Source organism: Phascolarctos cinereus, unplaced genomic scaffold (genome assembly GCF_003287225.1).
Source record: "Phascolarctos cinereus isolate Bilbo 61053 unplaced genomic scaffold, phaCin_HiC Scaffold_4;HRSCAF=312, whole genome shotgun sequence".
In the NCBI taxonomy this organism is placed as follows: Eukaryota; Metazoa; Chordata; class Mammalia; order Diprotodontia; family Phascolarctidae; genus Phascolarctos; species Phascolarctos cinereus.
The window spans coordinates 685,264,209-685,288,324 of NW_027555847.1; the positions used below are offsets into that span (position 1 = coordinate 685,264,209).

A 24,116-nucleotide genomic window follows, 5' to 3' on the forward strand; every position below is an offset into this window, starting at 1 on the left:
CAGGCCTTCCGTATTCGAGGCCCCACAAACTCTCTCCACTACCCCTAGCACAGGGCCCTGCATGTTTATTTTGTAGGACCTGGTTCTGAACCCGGGCCTCCTTCACTTCAAGGACAGCCCCCTCTGCCCACCAGACCACACTGCATTGCACATGGTAAGTACCTCATCACAGCTATTGGATTTTATATAGGAGGAAATAGTGGCCTCTGTAGAGGCTGTGATGTTTGTCCTGGCACATAGTAAGTGAGTGGTGCTGGGTACCAAGCATTCTGTCAGACCCACGGGGCTAACGTGGTTCTCACCCACATGTCTCAATGACCTCAAAAAGGGTAGGTGGAAAGTAGGTGTATATGTACACGAGGGTGTGTCTGGTGGGGGTCAGCATAGAGAGCCTTGTATATCTTCTATATTTATCTGTGTACCTCTTGTTTCTCCATGATAGAATTTAAGAATTTCTAGGGTAGCCTAATGTGGCCTAATCTCCAGAACTGAGCCCAGTGATTTGGCACATACTAGGGCAGCTAGGGGGCTGCAGTGAATAGCGTGCTGGGCCTGGAGTCAGGAAGATTCATCTTCCCAAATTCAAATCTGGCTTCAGACACTTACTAGCTATATGACCCTGGGCAAGTCACTTAACCCTGTTTGCCTCAGTTTCCTCATCTGTAAAAAGGACAGGAGAAGTCCAGTCTCTTTGCCAAGAAAACCCCAAATGGGGTCAGGAAGCATCACAGCCTACTAAACAACAACAGTATCATTAAAGAACTTAATAAATGGTTGTTGAAACGAGCACAGCTATTCACCACGGCAAAGGGAAAGGCAAGGATCCCCGAGCCCTGTTTTTTTGTGTGTATACCAGGCACTTGGCCCTGGTCAGTGGCCTGGATTAGCTCAGACTTGTTCAGGCCAGCCAGCTCTCTCCTCTCTGCCTCTCATCTGTCCCTCCTTCCTCTCCCTGTCCTTGAAACCCCCCTTTCTCATCCCCAGCCCAACAGGCCTCCCTGCCAGGCCTCCTCCCTCTCCCCTGGTTATTTATTTATGCATATAATGCAATTGGCCTTGGGGATATTTTTAGCAAGCTGAGAGACCCCAAGCTGAGGGGATACAGGGAGGCTCTTCTACAGGCAACAGGGGTGCTGGGCTGGCTTGAAACCCTCGAGCTTCAAAAATGGAAGAGGGGGGAAGCAAGTCCTGGGTCTGGCCTTCACTGACCTGGCCTGACGGAGGGGACGATCAGTCAGACCATAGGTGACCTGCTTTAATGAACAGGTTAATCTCCCAATTCATTCAGTATTTGATGATTTGCAGGTAAATAGATATTTGGAAAACAGTTGAACATGAACAGGTTAAACATTTCCCCTGAAATCCTGATTGGTAGTGGTTCCACCAACATGTATTGAGTACCCTGTGAGTTCTACAATACCAAATATTGTGTGTGTGTGGGGATGGGGATGGGGGAAAGTGGGGACAAGGAAAATGCAGAAGTCCATGACTTCCAGTAATTGAAAAGGGCAGCACGGGATTGTGGGGAGATCGCTGCTTTGGAATTTAGAAGATCTTCCTCTGAGGTCTGCCTCTTACGTTAGCTGTGTGACAATAAGGGGTCCCTTCCATTTTCTGAGCCTCAGTGTCCTCATCAGTAAAATGGGGGAAATAATACTTACAATGGCACCTCGAAGTCTTATTGTGGGCAATTGTTGTTGTGAGGGCTATAGGAATGTGTGCATTTATTATCATATTATAGTCGAGTCAGGGATACACAAGGTAAATCAATCAAGAGCTTCTCTATATGTGTCATATAAACCAATATGGACATGAGGAAGCATCTAGGGAAAATGATCACTGGACAGACTGAATATAAAAGGTTTATAAAGGAGGAATGGGGTTCCGAGGGCTTGGTCTTGCAGAGGAAGATCAGGAAAGATTGCCCAAAGAGGGACAGTTTAAGCTAGATTTTGAAGAAGATCACAGGAGGCCCAGAATAGAATAGCTTTCCTCTCTCACTCATGGCCACTCTGAAGTTGGTCTCAGATGACCAAGTATATGCTCTCTTACCTAGGCTTGCCATGACTCCGTCCCAGTTCCAGAAAACAGCTACTGCTTGTAGGTTAGGCCTTGGAAGAGAGGGTCAAAAATAGTTCATCCCCTTTTCCCTATTGCTAAAAGCCCAGTCAATGGGAAGTAAATATTGTCAACCTCCATTTTCAGTCAAAAAATCAAGACTTATTGAGGTGAATCCAAGGTCGAAAAAGGCTCCGAGGAAGGAAAAGTTCAGTAAATCACGGTATTAGAGAAAATAACATTTGTACAATGGAGGAGTCAGGGTCGAGGGCCCTGTTGGGGCCTGGCCAAAACATATGAAGCTAATAATTTGAGCTCTGCAAACACGGCCTTGGGCAAACCGGCTGTTTGATTGTACATCAGTGACACGTCTATGGCTTTAGTCTCTCTCTCAAGGGGCAATAGGAAGTAGGGTGCACGGAAGACACGGAGGGGTCAGAAACTCATCCAGAAAAGGAGGCTGGGGGGGAGGGAGGAGCCTGTCCCACAATTTCACCCAGGAAGGGCTCATAGGTCCTTGGAGATTTTAGCCTCCTCCTTTTATAGGTGACGAAACTGAGGCCTAGTGAGGTAAGACTATTTGCCCATGACCACACCAGGAGTGAGGGACAGAGGTGGGATTTCAGCTCGGGACCTTTAGAGACACTTCCAGCTTCCATCCACTCTCTGAGTCTGGTCAGTCTGCTTGACTAGCATCGAGATTTCATTCATTTTCATTTCATGGTAGCTGAGAAAGCTAAGTAGATCTTAGGGCTCCCCTATGAATTGTAAACCCCTTGAAAGTGAGAGCTTCTCATATCCCCACTGCCTAGCTTGGTGCTGGACACCTAATAGGTACTTGATAAATGCCTATAGATTGATGTTGTATGTCCTAATAGGATATGAGCTCCCTGGGGCCGGGGACTGTTTCTGTCTGCACACCTGCTCTCTGGCCCATGGGAGGCCCTGAATAAACGCTTGTTGATTCCTGTTGCCTGCCCTGATGAAAAATAAACTCCTTGAGGTAAGGATTATTTATTATTATTATTATTATTATTATTGCTATTAGCTTTAGTATTAATAGTAATAGTAGTAGTAGTGGTAGTAGTAGTAGTAGTGGCAGTAGTAGTAGTGGTGGTGGTAGTAGTAGTGGTGGTAGTGGTAGTGGTAGTAGTGATAGTGGTAGTGGTAGTAGTGATAGTAGTAGTAGGAGTAGGTGTAGCAGTATCTCCTTCCCCATTACAATGTGAGTTCCTGAAGAGCTGGGACTGCCTTTTGCCTCCTTTTGCATCCCCTGTGCTTAGCACACAGCCTGGCACACAGTAGGTGCTCACTGTGTATTGACTGGCCGGCACGTAGCATGACTTCATGCCTCATAGAATACAGCCTCCTTGAGGGCAATGATGGCTTTGTTTTCTGTGTCTGTATCCCCAGCGCCTATCATAGTGTCTGGCACACAGCAGGCGCTTAATAAGTGCTTGTTGACTGGTTGATCTGATTGACAGGCCTGCTGTCTGTCTATCCTCTGTCCACTTTGCTATGAGGCAGCTGGTGGCACAGCTGGTGGATGGGGTGCTTGGCTTGTAATCAGAAAGACCTGAGCTCAAATACAGCCTCAGCCACCCTAGGCAAATTGCCTCAGTTTCCTCAGCTGTGAAATGGGGATAGCCCTTTCCCTGCCCCCAGCAGGGGTTGTCGTAAGTCTCAAATGAGATAATATTTGTGAAAAGCACTCGCACATTTCCTGGCACACAGCAGGTGCTATGTAGCTCTCCCTCCCGCCCCCTCTCCAATATCCGGGGCTAGGCAGATGGCATTCCTGTGAGCCCTTCCTTGGAGTATTATGTTCAATTCTGGGCACCATCTTTAAGGAACAATATCGATAAACTGCAGAACATGCAGAGAGTGACCAGGAGGGCAAAGCACCTTGAAACCCTGCTATAGGGACCGAGCTTGGCAGAGAGAAGCCGTAGGGGGCACACACGCCAGCTGTCCTCGAGCAACAGAAGGGCTGTCCCATGCAAGAGTGAGGAGACCCTGTCTGCTTGGTCGAACTGGGGCAGACACACGAGCAACGGGCGGATGTTATAACGAGGCAGATTTAGGCTTCTGTGTAAGGAATGGCTTCTTAAGGATGCTACAGGGGTCTGAAAAGGGAAGAAGCTGCCTTGGGAGGTTTCTTTCTGGGGAGACTTTCAAGGACAGGATTCAGGAACATTTGTTGAGATGGTGAAAGAGGGCTTTCTTCTTTCTGGACAGGCTAGACTGGATGTTACCGAGGTCCCTTCCGGCTCTGAGATTGGGGGCTGTGATTTTGACCCTGAGGAGTGACCTTGACTTTTCTGATCTCCCCTTGACCTCAACCTGCGGGAACCACAGATTGTCAGAGCTGGGAGAGACCTTGGAGATCATTTAGCTCACATGCTTCACTTAACAGATGAGGAAACTGAGGCTCCAGGGAGAAGAAATGACTTTCTCAAGGTAGCAAGTGACAGAGCCCAGGTCTTCTGACCCTACGTTAGTTCAGTGGGTTTGTTCTCCTGCACCATCCTTCCTCCCCTACATGAGTCTGGACTCACAGATTTCCAAGTATATTATTGACCTCTGTCATTATAACACCGGGTCCTGTTGGGGGGGGGCGGCTGCGGTGGTAACCACCTCTTTAAAATAGTAACAATAACAGTTTTACTGACATCTCTTATTTTTACATCACCAAATATATTTCCAAGTTATATCTCTCTTTTCTTTTTCAAATTTATCTCTCTTTTCTCTTTCAAGCTCTTATAATAATGAGAAAGAGATAGATGGAAACAGAGACAGAGACAGAGGCAGAGGCAGAGGCAAAAACAGAGAGAAAGACGAGAGAGAAAGAGAGAGAGAGAGAGAAGAGAGAGAGAGAGAGAGAGAGAGAGAGAGAGAGAGAGAGAGAGAGAAGGAGAAAAGGGAGAAGAGAGAAGGTAGTTCTAAAAATTCATCAACACATTGACTGAGTCTGACAGTGTATGAAACGCTCTGCACCCATAGTCCCCCACCTCTGCAAAGAAGGAAGGTAGGTACATTTTTTCATTCTTTTCAGGGCCAAGGCTGATCTTTATAATTACAAAATGCTCAGTTTCATTTTTGTTGCTGTGCTTGTGGTTCCTGGGTACATTGTTTTCCTGGCTTTGCTTACAAAGGGCATAAAGTAGACTTTAAAAATTAGAAATTAGATTTTCATTCATATCTTTAATTTTTGCACCACCTGCATTTCCTAACAGCCTCTTCCCCTACCCAGAATGCCATTTCTTATAGCAAAGAAAAAAAGAAAAGATGTTCAGTGAAACTAACCAGCATATTGAAAAAGTCTGATATCATGTGCCAAGTTCCACCCCTCCCCCATCCTCCTTCTTCAATCAATAAATAAACATTTATTAAGCACCCACCAGTCACTGAGTACAAAAAAGTGGGGGAGACGTGGGAAGAGATTAACTCTCAGTGTCACCTCCTCTCTAAGGCCTATCTGGATTTCCTCTAGTTACTAATGCCTCCCCCAGTTATTTTATATTCAATTATCTATATCTATATTATTTTCCCCCAGACTGAATGTAAACTCCTGGTAGGGCATTGATATGTTTTTATATTTATGCCTCTAGCACTTGGGAACTGAGTAGAAGTCTGAGATAATAACTAAGGACCCAGCCTTAAAGCCAGGAAAACCTGGTTTCCAGTCTTGCCTATGACACATACTGTGACCCTGGGCAAGTCACTTTATTTCATGATCTAGCCAGAAGTGTTCCTCCCTGCCCCCCACCCCAGCCCTGCCAACATTTGGCCTATGCAGAACTTTTTTCTTTTGTAAATACACGGTCAGTAGAGTAGTCAGGGACCCATCCAAGGGGTCTTATAGTGAGGCTGCTGTTAAAGGGGCCCATTGCATTTGGAGGGGGTCAGAGGCAGATGGGCAATGATGCTGAGCCCAGAGCAGTCTCAACATCAGAAGGTCCTCTGGTTGGAGCCTTTCTGCTCCTTCCATAGCCTGTCTGGAGGGGATACAGTGAGGGCTGGTAGAACTTCAATGGACTAAGGTCCCTCAACATCCCCCACCCCTCAAGGGGAGGCTCCTTTGATGTGCTGATGCCCCAAAGGGGTGGACAGGGAGGGCATGTAGCTGGGTTAGCTGATCAGAAACTTGGTCCAAGATTGGAGGCTATGGCCTTTACTGAGGAGGAGGGAGGGAGAAGACCAGTCATTCTCAGCCTCTGGCTTTGGGGCCAACTCCAGCTCAGGGGTGCCTTCCTCACTTAGTCAGTCAATACTGGCTGCTGTTTCCAGGGCTCATCCAATCAGGTCAGTCCCTGTGCTGTTCATGGCTTCCAAGGTGATTTTCCTGATTTGGACAACGTCACCCCACCCTGCTCAATATGGATCCCTACTATGTCTAGACTCAAATATAAAAGCCCGTATTCGTCATTTAAAGCCCTGCCTTTCCAGTCTTGTTACACCTGACTTTCACTAAACATTCTAAGGTTCCAACAACATCAGCCTACTGACTTTTCCTGGGATACAATATTCCATCTCCCTGCACTTGGAATGCTTTGTCCCCTCACCTCTGCCTTAGTTTTCCTAACTTTTTCAAGACTCAGTTTAAGTCCCACCTTCTACAGGAGGTTTTTCCTGGTCCCCCCATCTGCTAATGACTTTCCCTCTCCCACTGCTTTCATTCTACTGGGTATATATTGAGTATTGTTTGCATACTGTCTCCCCCATTAGATTTTAAACTCCTCAATGGCAGGAATTTTTTTTTCCCCTCTCTTCGTATTCTTAGAGCTCAGCACAGTGCCTGGCACATAGTAAGTGCTTAATAGATGCTTGTTGACTTGGTTTTTCAGAAAGATGGGTTGGGAACAGAAAATGATATAACCACTGCAGGCCACTGGCAACATGTACCCCAGCAGAAAGTCACATTTCCCTATGGAAGGAAGATGATGTTGGGACAGATTCAGCTAGACTCAGTCGGTCAGCTGGATAGTACCGCCATCTTTGTTGGGGTTTTCAATGGCGTTGATGTTGGCTTAGGTTATGGGTAGATGAATCAGATGAGACTGCAGAGAAGGGTGATATCACAGACAAATATTGAAGGCAAAGTGCTCCTCTAGGATTCACTGCCTCTAGCTTCCTCTGACTTCTGGGAACAAGAAAGGAGAGGAAGAAGAAGAGAGTGACTGAGCTTGGTTTCATCATCTTACCGTACTTGAGGTGACTCGCTAAGACTGTAGGTTTCATAGAAGATGCTGCCCTGCATTGAGAGAGTTTCTGTATTTGGAAGTCTCTTCTACAAATGAACTCATTAGTCCAGTCTCGATCCCCCATGTCCAGCCCAGAGAAGTCACTTAATACAGGCAGGCTAAAATGAACTGAGTTTCAGGGTATGGGGCATACAGCTGTTTTTGCCCGCTCATTTTATCTTCATCTTCTCGCTTGTTACAAAGCAGGTTATTAGGCACACAGAGGCAGGCGGTGGACCCACAGTGCGTGTCTTGACGAGATGGCCCTGGGCAAGGGGGTAAATGGTGGCATCCCGAGGTCAACATCTGCCTTTTTTCTGCCTCCATCTGTGTTCACAAGGCTTCGTCGTCACTGTTTAGAGGCATCGCCTCCCTCAGAAAGCCTTGTCCCCCTCGCTGCTGCCCAGGGTGCAGAGGTCAAGGAGGCTGTTTGTTTGCTTGGAGAAAGAGTTGGTTTGCTTGGAAATATGCCAGTTGGGGTCAGGATCCAGGAAGGCCAGGATTGGGCTGTTCCAGGGAGGGGGTGAGGAGGAGGTGGGGGATGGAGGAAACCAGAGAGAAGTCATCTCCATTCTGAGAGTCGCTTGTAACCCTCCCTGCTCTCCAGAGCTGAAAACCAGCTGCCTTCCCTAGCCCTGCTTTTCCTGATGAGGTTAATAATAACTTTGACTGCATATGTACGGCATTAGCTCTCATGGTAACTTGCAAATCCCCCAAAGAGCAGTCTAGCTTTGAGGAGGCAAACTTCCTTAATGGGCCGGGCAAAGAGCCAGCTCTTACCAGCTGCTGCGGTCTGATGTACAATTTTTGGTTAAGTGAATAATTTATCACGGATATTATCTCTAGTGTAGCACATCCCCACAGTTTGTAAGGTTGCACATATGGTCCCAGGGATGCCGGAACGCAGCCATATGCTCCAAGGCCCATTACCACTTCAAATTCCCGCAAGATCTTTGCTGGGCAAAGGATGTTGGGAGATGGGGTTGGGGGAAGGGTGGAGGGTGGGTGAGGAAGGAATGCTGGGTGGAGGATTTGAAAGGACATCCAGGGCTGTTGCTAGAGGCCTCTTTCAGAGCAGATTCTTCCTCTGAGCTGGATAAGTCATGGTCAGAAATGCACGGCAGAAAGAATTGAGATCCTTGTATTCTGTCACTGGAGAGGAAGTGGGTCATTGCTCTAAATGTTATAGCCCAGCATTACAGATTTTGTGTTGAAAATGACTTTTTGCAATCACAGAGTTGGAAGAAGGTTCAGAAGCCCTTAAGTCCACCCATCATTTTACAGATGAGGAAACTGAGGCACAGAGAGGTAATGGAGTGGCAGAGCAGAGACTGGAACCCAGGACCTCTGAGTCAACAGCCAGCCCTCTTTCTGCTTTGCCAAGATCACAAAGTAAGGGCACTTAGGTATCGCCGCGGACCTGGAGTCAGGAAGACCTCAGTTCACATCTTGCATCAGACACTAGCTGAGAGACCTTGGGTAAGCCATTTAACCTCTTTTTGCCTCAGTTTCTTCATCTGTAAAATGGAGATAATCATAGCGTGTACCTGCCAGGTTTGTTGTGAGGCTCAAGGCTCACACACACACACACACACACACACACGTATATATATAAGGCATTTTGTAAATCTTATGTTGTTGTTCAGTTATTTTAGTCATGTGCTGACTCTTTGTGACCCCATTCAGGATTTTCTTGGCAAAGATACTGGAGTGCTTTGCCACTGTAAACCTTATAATACTCTAGAAATGTTAGCTCCATTATCACTAACAACAACATATGAAATTTATATCAGGCTTCAAGGTTTACAAAGCATTTTACATGTGTTAACTCAATGAAGCCTCAAAATGACCCATGGGATATCAATAACTCCATTTTACAGATGTGGAAACTGAGGCAAACAGATGAAGTGATTTGCTCAGAGTTACACAACTCTTGTCTGAGGCAGGATTCGAACACAGGTCCTCTCGACTCCAAGTCCTCTATCGATCATGTGCATTCAGAGGGTCAGGCTCCCAAGCCCCTTTCTCCTCATTCCCTCCATCCGTGAGTCACAGGCTACAACATCATAGACTTGTGAGCTGGAAGGGACCTTAGAGATCATTGAGTCTTTCACTTTCATTTTATAGCTGAGGAACCTCAGGAGTCCCAGACAGTGTGAATGACTTGCTCAAGGTCACACAGTAACAGGGATTTGAACCCAGATCTTTTGACTCCAGATTTAATCATCTTTCCACCGGGAATACTGGGAGCTCCTTGAAAGCAGGGACTGGTGTTTTATTTCTCTTTTCTTTGCATCCCTAGCCCTTAGCACATAGTAAGTGCTTGATAAATGCTAGTTGACTGACTGAGCTACTCTCTACCTTAGAGACCATCTAGTCCAACCTCCTTTTTGAATAGATAAGGAAACTAAGCCCAGAGAGGGGAAGAGATTCTATCAGTTTCACCCTGGAAGTAAGTAGCAGCAGTAACATTTGAACTCAGGTGCTCTCACTTTAACTCCAGGACTTCAGAGCACCAATGATGAAGCCTGCTGCTCACCTCCTGACACAGAGGTGGCAGACTCAGGGTGCAGAATGCGATAGACATTTTTGGACATGGCCAATGCAGAACTTGACTGTGCATATTTGTCAAGAATTTATAGGGTTTTTCCCCAGTAAAAAAGGAGAGGATATAAGGTGGAAGAGAAAGAAAACAAACACTTGTTAATTAAAAAATAATATAAGAAAAGGCAAAAATAACCCTCCAGTGGTCTCTCCATTGACTAAGCTGCCCAGTGACTCTACTAGGTGGGCTCTCCCAAAGGCTTCTGTTCTCTCCTCATTGCAGTGCCAGGTTATTTGAGGACATTTATCTACTGGGCATTCATTCAGCCAGTCTTCATTGTGGGGTCAGTATCTCAGTCTCTGAAATCTAGAACCAGAAGGCAACTAGGATGCCCTCTAGTTTAACACCCCTCATTTTACAGATGAAGAAACAGGGGCCCAGGTATGCTAGGTAACTTGTCCAGGGTCACGCAGGAATCAAGTGGAAGAACCAAGATTGGAACCCAGGTTCCCTGACTCCCAAACTCCAGGGCTCCAGCTTCTTCCCTGGGACTTCTATCATCATTTTTATAAGTGGGCTGATTCTGCAAGACACTTTTGTCCTTCCTTGGCTAGGTTGCAAACCTGACCAGCTGCCTCCAGAACGCTTTGCTTCCCCTGCTCCTCCCAGTTCATTAATCCTGTGGAGGCGTAGCTGTTCCGCCTGCCTGCTGCCCAGCTGCCATCCCACTCCTGCTCAGGCAGGAGAGTGGGTGGGCTCTAGCATCCTGGTTTCCAGGGCCAGGGGGAGGAGACACCCATACCAATGTGCAGAGCTCTCCATCTGCCAGTTCAGAACTCCCAGTGTGTCTCTGGCAGTCTAATCATGCCCACCTCACCCAGTCCCACAGCTGATGAAAGAGACCTGGAGGTCATTAGGTCCAACCCCCTGAAGTTTTGGGGGGTTTTCCCTTGTTCTTCCTAGTCTGGGAGGTGGGGTGCTCTGAGACTTTTCTGATAAACCATCCCTGGGGGAGGGGAGAAGCACCGGTCTGGTTTCTGTCTTTCAGGCCCAGGCTGTCATGGTGACGGAAATGATCCTGGTCACTTTGGTGACTTGTGGTCTTTTGTGGGTTGAAGCATCTCACAAGTCCTTAGGGTCATGCCATCTTTGAATGACACTGTTGGAAAGGATCAGAGAATCCCAGCTTTAGAGCTCGAAGGGACCTGACAAATTGTAGAGTTCATTCTTCTCAAATTGCAGATAGGGATGCAGAGGATCTTGCCCTGAGTCACATCACTAGTGCGTGTCCGAGCTAGAATTCAAACCCAAGTCCTCTTGACTTGTGGCAGCTAGGTGGAGCCATAGTGCATAGGGTGCTGGCCCCACAGTCAGGAGTACTTATCTTCATGAGTTCAAATCTGGCCTCAGAAACTTCCTACCTGTATGACCCTGGGCAAGTCACTTAACCCTATTTGCCTCGGTTTTCTCATCTGTAAAATGAGCTAGATAAGGAAATGGCAAACCACTCCACTACCTCTGCTAAGAAAACCTCAAATGGGGTCACAGAGAGTCAGACATGATTGAACAACTCTGACTCAACAGCAGCAAACCTTTTGACTGCAAGACCACCACTCCAATGCACCATGTACTATCCAACCTGCACCTGACTAAAGGTCCCTTCTGTAACCCATATCAGAGCTGAGATTTAGAGCTTGAAGGGACCTCAGAGGCCATCAAGTCCAATCACTCTCATTAATTAATTAATTAACTAGTTAATTAATTAAGTAATTCATCTATCTATCTATGTATCTATCTATCTATCTATCTATCTATCTATCTATCTATCTATCTATCTATCTATCTATCTATCCATCCATCCATCCATCCATCCATCTATCTATCTATCATCTATCTATCTATCTATCTATCTATCTATCTATCTATCTATCTATCTATCTATCTGTCTATCTGTCTATCTATCTATATGAGGACCCTGAGGTATAGGATTGTTTGAACACAGGAATTGAATGTAGGTTTTCCTGAGCTGAAGTCCAGCATTCCTAGCCTTCTACCTCCTATGACACATTGCCTTCCAAATCACTATTCAGCCTCCCTCCCTCTGATGCTAGGAACAATAAGGGACATTTATATAATTTTTAAAGGTTTATGAAACAGTTTACACGTATTTGAGCCTCACAATACCCATATAAAACAATTACTCCAGATCCTACTCCCACTATACAGCTGAGGACATGGGCATGGAGAGATGAAAAAAGGAGGAAATTGATAAGGACCTGCCTTGGATGCTTACTAGCCTTGTGACCTTGGACAAGTCACTCGAAGCCCTCTGGAACTCATTTTCTTCATTTATAAAATGACAGAGCTGAACAAGCTGCCCTCCGAGGTCTTTTCCAGCTCTAGGCCTGCAGGGCCTTGTGGCCTGGAGGCCACATGTGTCCCTCTAGGTCCTCAAGCGGGGCCCTTAGGATTTGCGAAGTTTGGATTCAGTCAAAGGGCTGCACTTGGGGACCTAGAGAGCCACACACCCATGGCCATGCTCTTAGGATCTGTTGACTTGCCTAGGCCTCAGTTTCTTCAATGGGAAAGTAAGGAGGGTTGGGTTAGGTAGTTTCTAAGGTTCCTCTCAGTTCAAGGTGGATGATCCTATAACTTTGCCTGTGGTTATAGAGCTAGTAAGTGCCAGAAGCAGGATTTAAACTCAGATCATAGGAGCAAAGCTTTTTATTTATTCATAGGCCACGTAGTCCAAATCCCTTATTTTACAGACGAGCAAACTGAGGCCTAGAAAGTTGAGTGACTTGTCCAAGGTCATGTCCATAGTAAGCGTCTAAGACAGTATTTGAAAGCAGGTCCCTCCTGAACATAAATCTTAGATTTGTTCTACAACCTCACTGCTGCTTTCCACCAAAGAAAACATCTGAAGAAGAGAGGGGAGCCCCCAAACAGACATACATACATACATACAGACAGACATACAGACAGATAGACAGACAGACATCTATTTGTTGGTGAGATTGTTATGTCACCTTCTCAACTCAATTCAACAAGCTTTTAGTAAGACCTCTTCATCATTTCCAAAGCACTTTTCCATCCATCCTTGCTTCCAATTCTCCGATAGCTTGGTTGGCTATGCAAGGCAAGGACCATTGTTCCCATTTTACAGAGTAGGACACTGAGCCACAAAGAGTGGGAAGGGGCTTACACCAAGCCGCCAGTGTAGACTGTGGCAGAGGGACGGAGTCACCTGCCTGCCAGGCTTTCCTCTGCTCACTGTGGCACCTCTCCTGAGGTGAGAAGCAGAGCCAGAGTGGGCTGCCCAGCCTTGTCTGACCTACTCTTGAAGGCTCCATAGGTTTCATGGATGCTATTAATTAAATTAGGGCAAAATGAGGCTGCACTAGAGGCTCAAGCTAATGACTAACTGTCAGCTCCATCTAGGGCAATGAACGAAAGAACATCATCACTTTGGAAATGAAGCCCTTGAGCCCCGCCGGCCCTCATTTCCAGCATGGCCCTCAGTCTCCTTGTCTGTAAAATACAGGATATGTGTTCTGGTCTGGGATCTCAGATGAGGGGAAGGATTCATGTCAGAGCAAGGCCAAGTGTGACGCCTAGTGGTCAGAGATGGGAACTGCCTCTCAGCCTTTCCTACAGCCTGGATTAGGTCTGATTCAGGGACGGGAGGAAAAACGGAAGAAACAAACAAATAAACAAAAACAAACAAACAAAAACCAAAGCATTTCACGGATCCTTGGATTATCTCATTGCGTGGTCATTAATGTGACCTCCAAGAGGTAGGAGGCTGCAGCCTTTGAGAGATCTGCATCTAAAGGCAAAAATATAGGTCTCCCCTGAAGGCGGCCAGGGATGCCCCAGCTTCATCTTCCAGATAAACAGAGTCCGCCTCTCCCCTCTCATTCCCAATCTATGCCATCTCTCTGAGGCCGCATTCTCCTCACTTTCCACGGGCTTGGAGTCCTGTGCTCCAGCATAATCATGCTTAACAGACTCCAAGAGGAGATGGATACAGGGGTGAGAAGGGTGCATGGGAGAGGCGCCAATTAGCATTTATTAAACACACATTATGTACCAGGCACTGTGCCAAGGACTGGGAATACAAAGAAAAAGTGAAAACAGACTCTGCCCTCGAGGAGCTTACAGTATAATGGGGTGGGGGGGAAGAACATGTGTTATAAGGTACATACCAAAGGTGTAAAGTACCTACAGAATTACCATGAAGCTCAAATGGGATAATGTTCAATGGATGTAAAAGAATCCTATGCTCCCCTAATGGGAATCTTAGAGCTGGGAAGAGACCTCAGTAGGCTCCAGTCCAAACTGTAGTGTTGATAATAACAGGTGACACTCTGACATTCATTATTTCCTTACATCTTCACAAGGACCCTGTGAGGTGAGCAGGGTAGATGTTATTACTTTCATTTAATAAGTAAGGATATTGAGGTCCAGGGGGATTAATCACTTTGCCCAAGGTCAAGTATGCAAGTAGTTAGTTGCAGAGCCAATATTTAAAATGAAGTCTCCTCCTTCCAAATCTAGGTTTGTTCCCTGCCCCCCACCTCCACCCCATTTTGCCATAGCTATTCTATAGAATGTCTTCTGGAACATTCTCAGAAAGTGAACATCCATCTTCTACCTGCAGAACACCAGCAAGGGACAACTTATTACCTCCTAAGGCAGCTCTTTCTACTTTTGGACAGCTTGGCAAGGAACTGGTTGTCCTTTCTGCTTTTCTGTCACTCAAGTAGTACCACTCTATTTATCTCTGTCTGTCTATCTATCTATCTATCTACCTATCTATCTATCTATCTGTCTCTCTATCTATCTGTATCTAATCTGTCTATCCCATCCATCCATCCATCCATCCATCCATCCATCCATCCATCCATCCATCCATCTATCCATCCATCCATATCTATCTATCTATCTATCTATCTATCTATCTATCTATCTATCTATCTATCTACCTATGTGTCTGTCTGTCTGTCTATCTATCTATCTATCTATCTATCTACCTATCTATGTGTCTGTCTGTCTATCTATCATCTATCTATCTATCTATCTATCTATCTATCTATCTATCTATCTATCTATCTACCTATCTATGTGTCTGTCTATCTATCTATCTATCTATCTATCTATCTATCTATCTATCTATCTATCTATCTATGTGTATCTAATCTGTCTATCCCATCCATCCATCCATCCATCCATCCATCCATCCATCCATCCATCTATCTATCTATCTATCTATCTATCTATCTATCTATCTATCTATCTCATTTAGGTTTTGAAACTCAGTTGTCCCAGGATGTGCTGAAGCCAGCTCTTACCAACTTGTGAGATCTGATTGTCAAATTTTCATTCTGAGCATTTATACCTTGGAAATCAGAAAATGCTACAAATCAGGGCTTGATTTATTGTTTTATTGATTGTCTAGACTTAAGAAAGAGATGGAGGAAATGTTAATAATGCAAATTAAACTGAAAAGTGTACCCTATGTACTTTTTAATTTTCCCCCAGAGAGTACACCCTTGGAGGGGGAAGAAAGGAAGAGAAAGAAGTAGGTGAGAAGAAAAGAAAGAAGAAGAGGAGGGAGGGGAAAGGAAAGGAAAAGGAAAAAGAAGGAAGAAAAGACCAAAGAGTAGGGGAAAGAAAAGAAGAGAAAAAATCTTGAGTTTGCACTAATTTAGATCCCCCTCATCCAGAATTCCTGGTCAGTTGGATTTCAGTTGAATTTGGCAGCTTGCACCCAGCTGAACAAATTAGAAGGGTAAATGTGATTTTAGCTAAGCTACGTAAGAGATATTTAATTTTTTTATCATTTCAGAAGCATCCATTGGTAAACAGTTGCTGTGCATGCATCCAGATGCACAGCAGTGACAGAGTGGGCTCCCTCAGGACCCTCTGTATGAAGCTTTACCTCTACATATTTAAAAAGCTTTGCAAACCTTAAATCCCTGTATAAATGCTATTTAGGCATTTATTTGGCTAGATTGCCTGATGGTTCAGTAGATGGAATTCTAGACCTACAATCAAGAAGACCTGAGTTCCAATCTGGTGTCAACAACTTACTAGCTGTGAGATCTTGAGTAAGCCACCTAACCTTTGTCTGTCTCAGTTTCTTCATCTGCAATATGGGATTAATAATAGCACCTGATTCCCAGAGTTATTATGAGGATCAAATGAAATGATATATGTAAAGTCCTTTGCAAATCTTATAGCACTATATAAATGCTATTATTAATATCATGATGATGTCACATAATCACTCTTAGCCTTAGTTTCCTCATCTGCAAAACTGAGATTACAATAGCACTTGATTCCCAGGCTTGTTGTAAGGGTCAAATGAGATAACATGTGAAGCTATTTGTAAATATTGTAAATATTAAAACACTATGTAAATGCCAGTTGTTATTGTTGTTAGCAGCAATAGCAGCAGCAATAAATCATGTAATTCCTCTTAGCCTCAGTTTCTTCATCTGTAAAAGGGGAATAGTAATAGCACGCCTCCCAGAGTTGTTGTGAGGGTCAAGTGAGATAATATTCAAGGGCAGCTAGGTGGCGCAGTGGATAGAGCACTGGCCCTGAACTCAGGACGACCTGAGCTCAAGTGAAGTCTCAGACCAGACACTTGACACTTCTTAGCTGTGTGATCTTGGGCAAGTCACTTAACCCCAATTGCCTCACAAAAAAGATAAAAAACAGTATTTGTAAAGTTCTCTTCAAACCTTAAAGCATTATTATTTATATAATTATAATAATTTAATAAAAATCTATAATATAGTGATGCAATAAAATTCTAAATATAATAATATAATAGCTAGCTCTTAATATTTCCCCCACTTCCAACACATATTTGCATTGGAAAGCAATAGACTTTCTTCACTCATGAAGCATTCAGTTCCATTAACTCAAACTGGGAAGGTCCCTGGATTCTTTCTGGCGTCTTCTTGCTGGGTTTTCTCAGTCCCCTAGGGACCCAGGGTTTTCATTCTGCTTAAACAGTGACTCAAGTTGTCCCCAGTCTTGTGTGTCTTTGCTTCCCCACTAGATGGCGCCTGCGCTCCGCAGAGGAAGGTGGATTGTCAGGTCCTACCTGTCCTCGTAGAAGCATATTTTGTGGGGGACAGGAGAGGAGAAGGAGAGGCTGGACTTCCAAGAAGGGTCAGCCAGAGTGTGACAGAGTTAGAGCTAGACTAGACCTTAGAGGTCATCTGGTCCAACTGCCCAATTTAATTTAATTTAACTTAACTTAATTTTTACCAAAGGAGGAAACAGTCTTGGAGAGGTGCAGGGGCTTGATCAAGGTTGTACAGGAAGAAAGATGCAAATCCAGGATTTGGAACATTCGGAAACATCTAGGGAGAGGGGGGTCTAGTCACTTCCCACTGCTCCTTGTTCTTCCCTCTGGGGCCAAGCAGATCACTTCTGACCTCTCCTCTCTATGGCAGCCTTTCAAACCCTCTGCAAACTCCCCCAACCCTGCCCAGTGGCCTGAGCTCCTTCCATCCTTCTTCTAATCACTCTCACCTGGCCTGTCTCTGGGCTTCATTCCCTTCTCCTCACCTGCTCCATTGCTGTCCTGGGGCCTTCCTGTCCTCATTGGTGACTCCTTCCCCTGGACCACCAGTTTAGGAAAGACCCCAGCCATGTTTCTGACTCAAGACACTCTAGAGAGTCCACCTCCTTCTCCTAGCCTGATGTATTTCCACCCCTCAACCTTTCTGCCTACCCCTTGCTTTCTAGCTCCCTTTTATGAATTGTCTGCCCCATTAGAATATTATCTCCTTGACTTAAATTCCCTTACAGTCGTTAGAAGGGACTATCTCTCTTGCTTTTATTTGTATCCCCAGCCCTTAGTAGTCTCTGGCACAATCACAACAAATGATCTGTCATCTGTATATCTACTTAGTCTCTCTCTCTCTCTCTCTACATCCATCCATGCATCCATCCATCCATCCATCCACCCATCCATCCATCCATTCTGTCCAGTCTGTCTGTCTATCTATCTATCTATCTATCTATCTATCTATCTATCTATCTATCTATCTATCTATCTATCTATCCATCTATCCATTTATCTAATTATCTCAGCCTTTCTTAGGACTGGATAGGTTGCTGAAGCCCTGGAGCTCAAAGCTTATGCTAACCACAGTAGGTTCTGAATGTTTGTTGAATGAATGAATGAAAGCTCAGTTTGGCAAATGAATGATGCTTTCCACCTGCCTTATTCAAGGGTGCTTCTAACTACATTTGGTGGGCAAGGTCCCCATGAGGAGACTGAGAAGGAGGTTTTGAAAATATTGAGGTGTTTTGTTTTTGCAGCATGATTATGCTTAGATATACCTGCCCCTCTCACATGAAATGAGCCCTCTTTTATGACAAAGAAAAAGTGAAGCAATGCCAAACAGTCCAGTGATAGTGTATGACAGCATATGTAGTACTCTGCAGCTTTAGGGCCCCACCTCTCTACTGGAAGATGGAAGGTGAGGACAATTTTTCAAAGGAGTGCAAGTGTTAGAGCAGGAGGGTACCTTGGCATTTATCTCTCTGTGCCCATAGGAGCTGGTCCTGCAGTCTGTCTCATCAAGATAGTAGGCAAGAGTGGAGTAAATGAATTAAAAAAGCATTTTTTGAGTACTTACTGTGTACAAAGCCCTGGGCATACAAATAGAAAAGTATTCTCAAATAATACTCTGAAAAGGGGAGACAAGACATATAGCAAGTTTTAGGGACAAGTTATGTGGAAAACCCCAGTGGTTTCTAGGGTATAGTAGTAAAACAGATGGTCATGCATTTTCTTTCGTATTACTCCCATTGATAAAACCCTATTTGCTTCTGAAGCCATGTTTGATGGTGCCAAGGACTTTGGTGGTGAAACCTTTCTTTGCTGGGTCTTCAGTAGCTGTGGCTGAAGGGACTCTTCTGTGCTCTGTCTGGGCCAACTGCCATCTTGGTATTCATGGCTGTGGGATTCCAGTTGGCCTCCATCAGGCCAGCCTCTGTTCTAGGATGGTTTGGCTTTCTTGACCTTGGTGGGGAGGTCAGACCTGTCCTTTGCAATCAGTACTCCAGCCTCTATATCCAATGATGAGATTCCAGTGGTAGGATGAGGATTGGCTGACTCAGAATAATGAGTGAGAAACAGTGAGAAACACCTGGGAGCCCAGAGAGCAGAGGGGGCAGAGGGAGGACCCTGTACCTTGAACATGTGTGAGAGCAAGAATCCTGACGATCTTAGGGAAATTACAACACTCAGCCCAGTGCTTAGCACAGTGCCTGGAACATAGCTAGCACTATATAAATGTTAACTGTTATTAAATTAATTTTTTCTGTTGCCTAAACCCAATTTGCAATGACTTGGCCTGGCAACATAACTTCCCTTACATGTATACACATACATGCTCATACTTTCTTCGAAAAATTATTCGTCTTTTGTTTTCATATCTCTTGCATTTCCAAATATATCCCTCCTATTTCTACCTTATAACAAGGAATCAAAACAGAGAGAAAAAAATCAGTTCAGCAAAACTAATCAATGAATTAACCCAGCCTGAGAGTATATGCAATGTTCCACGCTCCTAGTTCCCCATCTCTACAGAGAGCAGAGAGAGCCAGGAAAGATAGTAATAAAGAAATAGAGGGAGAAGTCTCGAACTGCTTATTAGCTAAGAGATCTCCTGACAGTCAAAATAGCTTGCTTCTCTAGAGTGAAAAAAATTTCTTTTCTTTTTTGTATGTTGAAATGTTTGTTGTTCAATCATGTCCAACTCTTCATGACTCCATTTGGGTTTTTCTTGGCAGAGATACTGGAGTGATTTGCCATTTCCTTCTCCAGCTCATTTTACAGATGAGGAAACTGAGGCAAACAGGATTAAGTGACTTGCCCAGGGTCATATGGCTAGTAAGTGTCTGAGGACAGATTTGAACTTGTAAAAATGAGTCTTCCTGACTCTAGGCCTGGCATTCTATCCACTGCACCACCTAGATGCCCCTAAAATGTTTGTACTTAAGTTCAAAATAAAAATAAAATTTTAAATAATTTTCTAAATTTTAAAAAATTTTTAAAAAAAATTTTAAAAAATGAATAACAATTAATCATGGAGAGCAGAAGAAGGCCAGGAATTAATTAGCAAAGCCAATCTTGGGAATGGAAACAGAAAATAGATCTTTTTAGGGTCAGGGTGGAGACCCTCCACTTCCATGGGCTCCTTTGTGATCTAGGGCCAGCTAACCATGCGCATATGTTGACTTTATTGGTGGGAGATAGATAACTGAGCAAGTCAAGTTGATGTTAAAATGTTGGGCTTGAGCAAAGAGGGAAGTGAATTTTGTTTGGAGGCGCCATGATGCTATGAAAAGAGACAGGTTCAGCGTCAGGAAGCTTGGGCTTAAATGATCACCGTAGGCACTAAGTGGTTGTGGGACGTTGGGCAAGCCACTTAATGTAAGCCCATCTAATCTAATGGGCATCTACCTTCTGTATGCACCTGCGCTAGTGGAAAGAACACTGACTTTGGAGTCAGAAGATCTGGGTTCAAATCTCACCTTTGATACTTCTTTCCTAAGACACCTTGGGAGAATCACTTCACTCTTCTTGATCTCAGTTTTTTTATTTGTCAAATGAAGGAATTGAGCTAGGTCCTCCTAGGTAGATCTTTGAGCCCATGATCTTCCCCAAGGCACCCTACCAAGCCCTGGGAATATAATGTCAAGAGCCAAACAACGACTCACAAAAAGCCTGCCTGCTTCTGGGAGTGCAAACAGTGGTGTGTTGGTAAATGTTTAACAACCGACTCTCTGGGTGAAAAAAAAGACAAAGTTAAAAGCTTCATCTGCATCATTAACATTTGATCCATTACTTTCTTAAGTCCAGACAATTAAATCCATAAATTGAGCCCTGATTTTTAGTGATGGTTGATTTCTGAGGTGCAAATGGCTCACACTAAAAATGGAAATCTGCTCTCATCAGCTGGTGGGATGGTAGATAGAGTTCCGAACCTGGAGTTAGAAAGACCTGAGTTCAAATCTGGCCACAGACACTTACTAGCTGTGTGACCCCTGGCAAGCCACTTAGCCCTCTTTGCCTCGTTTTCCTCATCTGTAAAATGGGGATCGTAATAGCATCTTCATCACGGGGTTGTCGTGAGGATCAGATGAAGAGATGGCTCCAGCACACCCCTGGAAACAAATGCACTGCTAAGTACAGAAGTGATGTTTTTTGAGGAGGTACAAAGCACCAGGTAACTACAGCACCAGGAAAAGCTTCCCAGTAATCTAAGAGGTGGGGGTGAGCAAAGCAGATTCTAGGAGGGTGTTCTAGGCGTGAGGGACAGCCTGGGCAAAGCCCAGAGGCAGGAGATGGTGTGGAGTACAGGGATCTCCTACTGACCATTCAAAGTCCATAGACAGGAACATGAATACAGTCCTCCTGGAAAGGTGAGCAGGAGCTGGAGTGCAGAGGATTTTCAATGCGCTCTACAGTGGGGGATTTGGGAGGAGCAGAGAAGTTTGGATTGTAACCAAGAGGTGATAGAAGCAGTGGCTTCATCTCTTGGGGCCTCAGTTTCCAGTGTTGTTATGTGTCTTTTGCCTTTAGTTCTCAAAGAGGACCATGACATCAGGAAGGTGATGCCGTGACTTGTATGTGAATTGGGTTACAGTGAGGGAGGGCTATGCACTGTCATCAGCCTCATTTTCTCCTCCAGAGCCATCTGGGTCCAGGGGCCAGATACAGATCAGGATGACTGGAGATGGCCCAGTGCTGTTATACAGGATTATATAAGCAAGGACTGTTTTATTTTTGGTTTTGTAACCCTGGCAGCTAGCACAGTTCTGTAAACAGCAGGTGCTCAACAAATGCTTATTGACTGATAGGTGCATTAAGGGAAGCATAGAATCTAAGAGAAGGTAGCCACTATTTCTACCCATTGCACTGTGCTTGGGTCAGGCCACATTTAAAATACTGTTTAGTTCTGGGCATTGTTGTTTAAGAAGGGCACAGTAAACTGGAAGGTCCAGAGGAAGGCAACTGGGCATATTTAGCCTGGAGATGAGAAGGCTTAAGGGTAACATGAGAGTTGTTTTCAAAATATTTGAAAGTCAAGAGGGGTGAACCTTGTTCTGCTTGGATTCAGAGGGAAGAACGAAAAGCTTTGACACTATCTGTATCACTTAACCTCTGTGACCTTCAGTCCCCTCCTCTGTTAAATGGGCATAATAATTACCCATAGTTCTCACCACAGGATTGTGGTGAGATTTAGGGAGCTAATTATACAAACCACTTTGTTAACCTTAGCACCTGAGATTTAGAGCTGGCAGGGAACTATGGAGTCCAACCCTCTCTTTTTAAAGGTGAGGAAACTGAGGCACAGGGCTAAGGAACTTTTAACATAGAGAGCAAGGGTTGGAGACAGGATTTGAACCTGCTACCTTTGACTTGAGAACTGGTGATCTTTCCCCTGTTGTGCTGAACTTAAAGTGTTATATACATGTCAGTTATAATTAAGCTGCAAAGAGGCAGATTAAGACTTGATGTCTGGAGAGACTTGACTAGCAGATCAATGGAATGCTGTGGATCAGGGTTTCCTAGATTGAGCAAAGTATTTGACAAAGGCTTGTGTGCCATCTTGTGGAAGAGATGATAGTATAGGTAGATGGATACAGAACCCAAATTTAGTGGGTAACTCGGAAGGTCTCCTGTGAAGTGCCCCAGAGATCTACTCAGGTTAACTAAAAAAAAAAATCAGGGAGTGACTTGATTCCGCTCCGATCTCTGTTCCTGACTTCTGGACTTTAAAATCACGACTCCACTTCTATCTCTTCCCTCAGCACCTGGGACCTCCTCACCCTGGCACATTCAACTACCTGTGTATCCTTCTCACACTGGAACATTCCTCTGCAAGGCCTGCCCTATTCTCTCACTGGGATCTCCATTTGGTGGACCTGCCTGCCTTCAATTCCTTCCCATCACTGTTCCTGACATGTGGACTTCACACCCATGCCCTGGCTCTGGACACCTTCACCCCCCTGTACCCCACTTTCTATTCCCTTTTGTATATTGCCTTTCTCATTAGAATGTAAGCTCCTTGAGGGCAGGAACTCTCTTTTTGCTTTTATTTGAATCTCCAATGCTTAGTGCAAATACGTACTAACTGCTTATTTCCTTGGGGGGACTCATAGATAGATGGCATGCTTACCAAATCTGCAGATGGCCCCCAGCTGGGAGGGATGGCCAAGACACTGGGTGACAAAGTTAAGGTACAAAATGATCCTGACAAGCTGGACAGTTGAGGTGAATCTAATTATGTTTTATTTATTTCATTAAATATTTCCATGCTTATATATAAATAATTTTTGACAATTTTTTAAACTTTTCAGTTCCAAATTCTCTCCCTCCCTCCTGCCCCTCTCTCCTTCTTGAAAAGACAAGCAATTTGATTTCCGTTATAGGTATGAGGTCATGTAAAACCTATTTCCATATAGCCATGTTGCAAAAGAAAACCCAAATCAAATAAAACAATAAATAGGAAGAAAGTTTAAAAAACAAGTATGCTTCAATCTGCACTCAAGAGTTCCTCAATTCTCTCTCTGGAGGTGGATAGCATTTTTCATCATGGGTCCTTTGGAATTGTCTTGGGTCATTGTCTTGAGTTGAATCTAATACAATGAAATTTAATGGGGATAAATATAAAGTTTTACAGTTGTGTTTGAAGAATCAATATTACAAGGACAAGGCAGGGTGGTTATTGGCTGGATAACAATTTATATGAAAATGATCTGGGGGTTTAAGTGAACTGTGTTTAATATGGCAGCTAAAAAAGTTAATACCATCTTAGACAACCTTAAATGAGGCATAACATCCAGGCCTTGGAGGTGAACATCAACCTGGTCAGAGCCCATCTGGATTATTGTCTTCAAATCAGGATCCCACATTTTAGGAAGGGCATCGATGAGCTGGAGAGTGTCTGGCTGGGAGGACGAAAGACCTCAATATCTCACCACATAGGTGCTGGGTGAAGAAACTAGGCCATTCAGTCTGAAGAAGAGACTTTGGGGGAGCATAATAGCTGTCTTCCAGTGTTTAAAGGATCACCATGTGGGCAGGGGGGTAGACTTGTTCTGTTTGGCCTCAGAGAGCAGAAAAGCAGTGGGGGAGGTTTCAGAGTGGGGTTATTTAGGTTTGGTGTTAGGAAAACCTTCTCAACAATTAAAGAGATCCCAAAATAGATTGGTCTGCCTTGAGA

At 44.6% G+C, this 24,116-nt stretch overlaps 1 long non-coding RNA gene across 1 annotated transcript; it reads left to right on the forward strand.

The window, feature by feature from the left end:
- LOC144456727 (uncharacterized) lies at positions 1 to 23,371 on the forward strand. Its single transcript, XR_013485764.1, has 3 exons — positions 1 to 154; positions 2,937 to 3,061; positions 22,702 to 23,371. It is a non-coding gene; the product is annotated as an uncharacterized LOC144456727 (long non-coding RNA).
- The last annotated feature ends 745 nt before the right edge of the window (positions 23,372 to 24,116 follow it).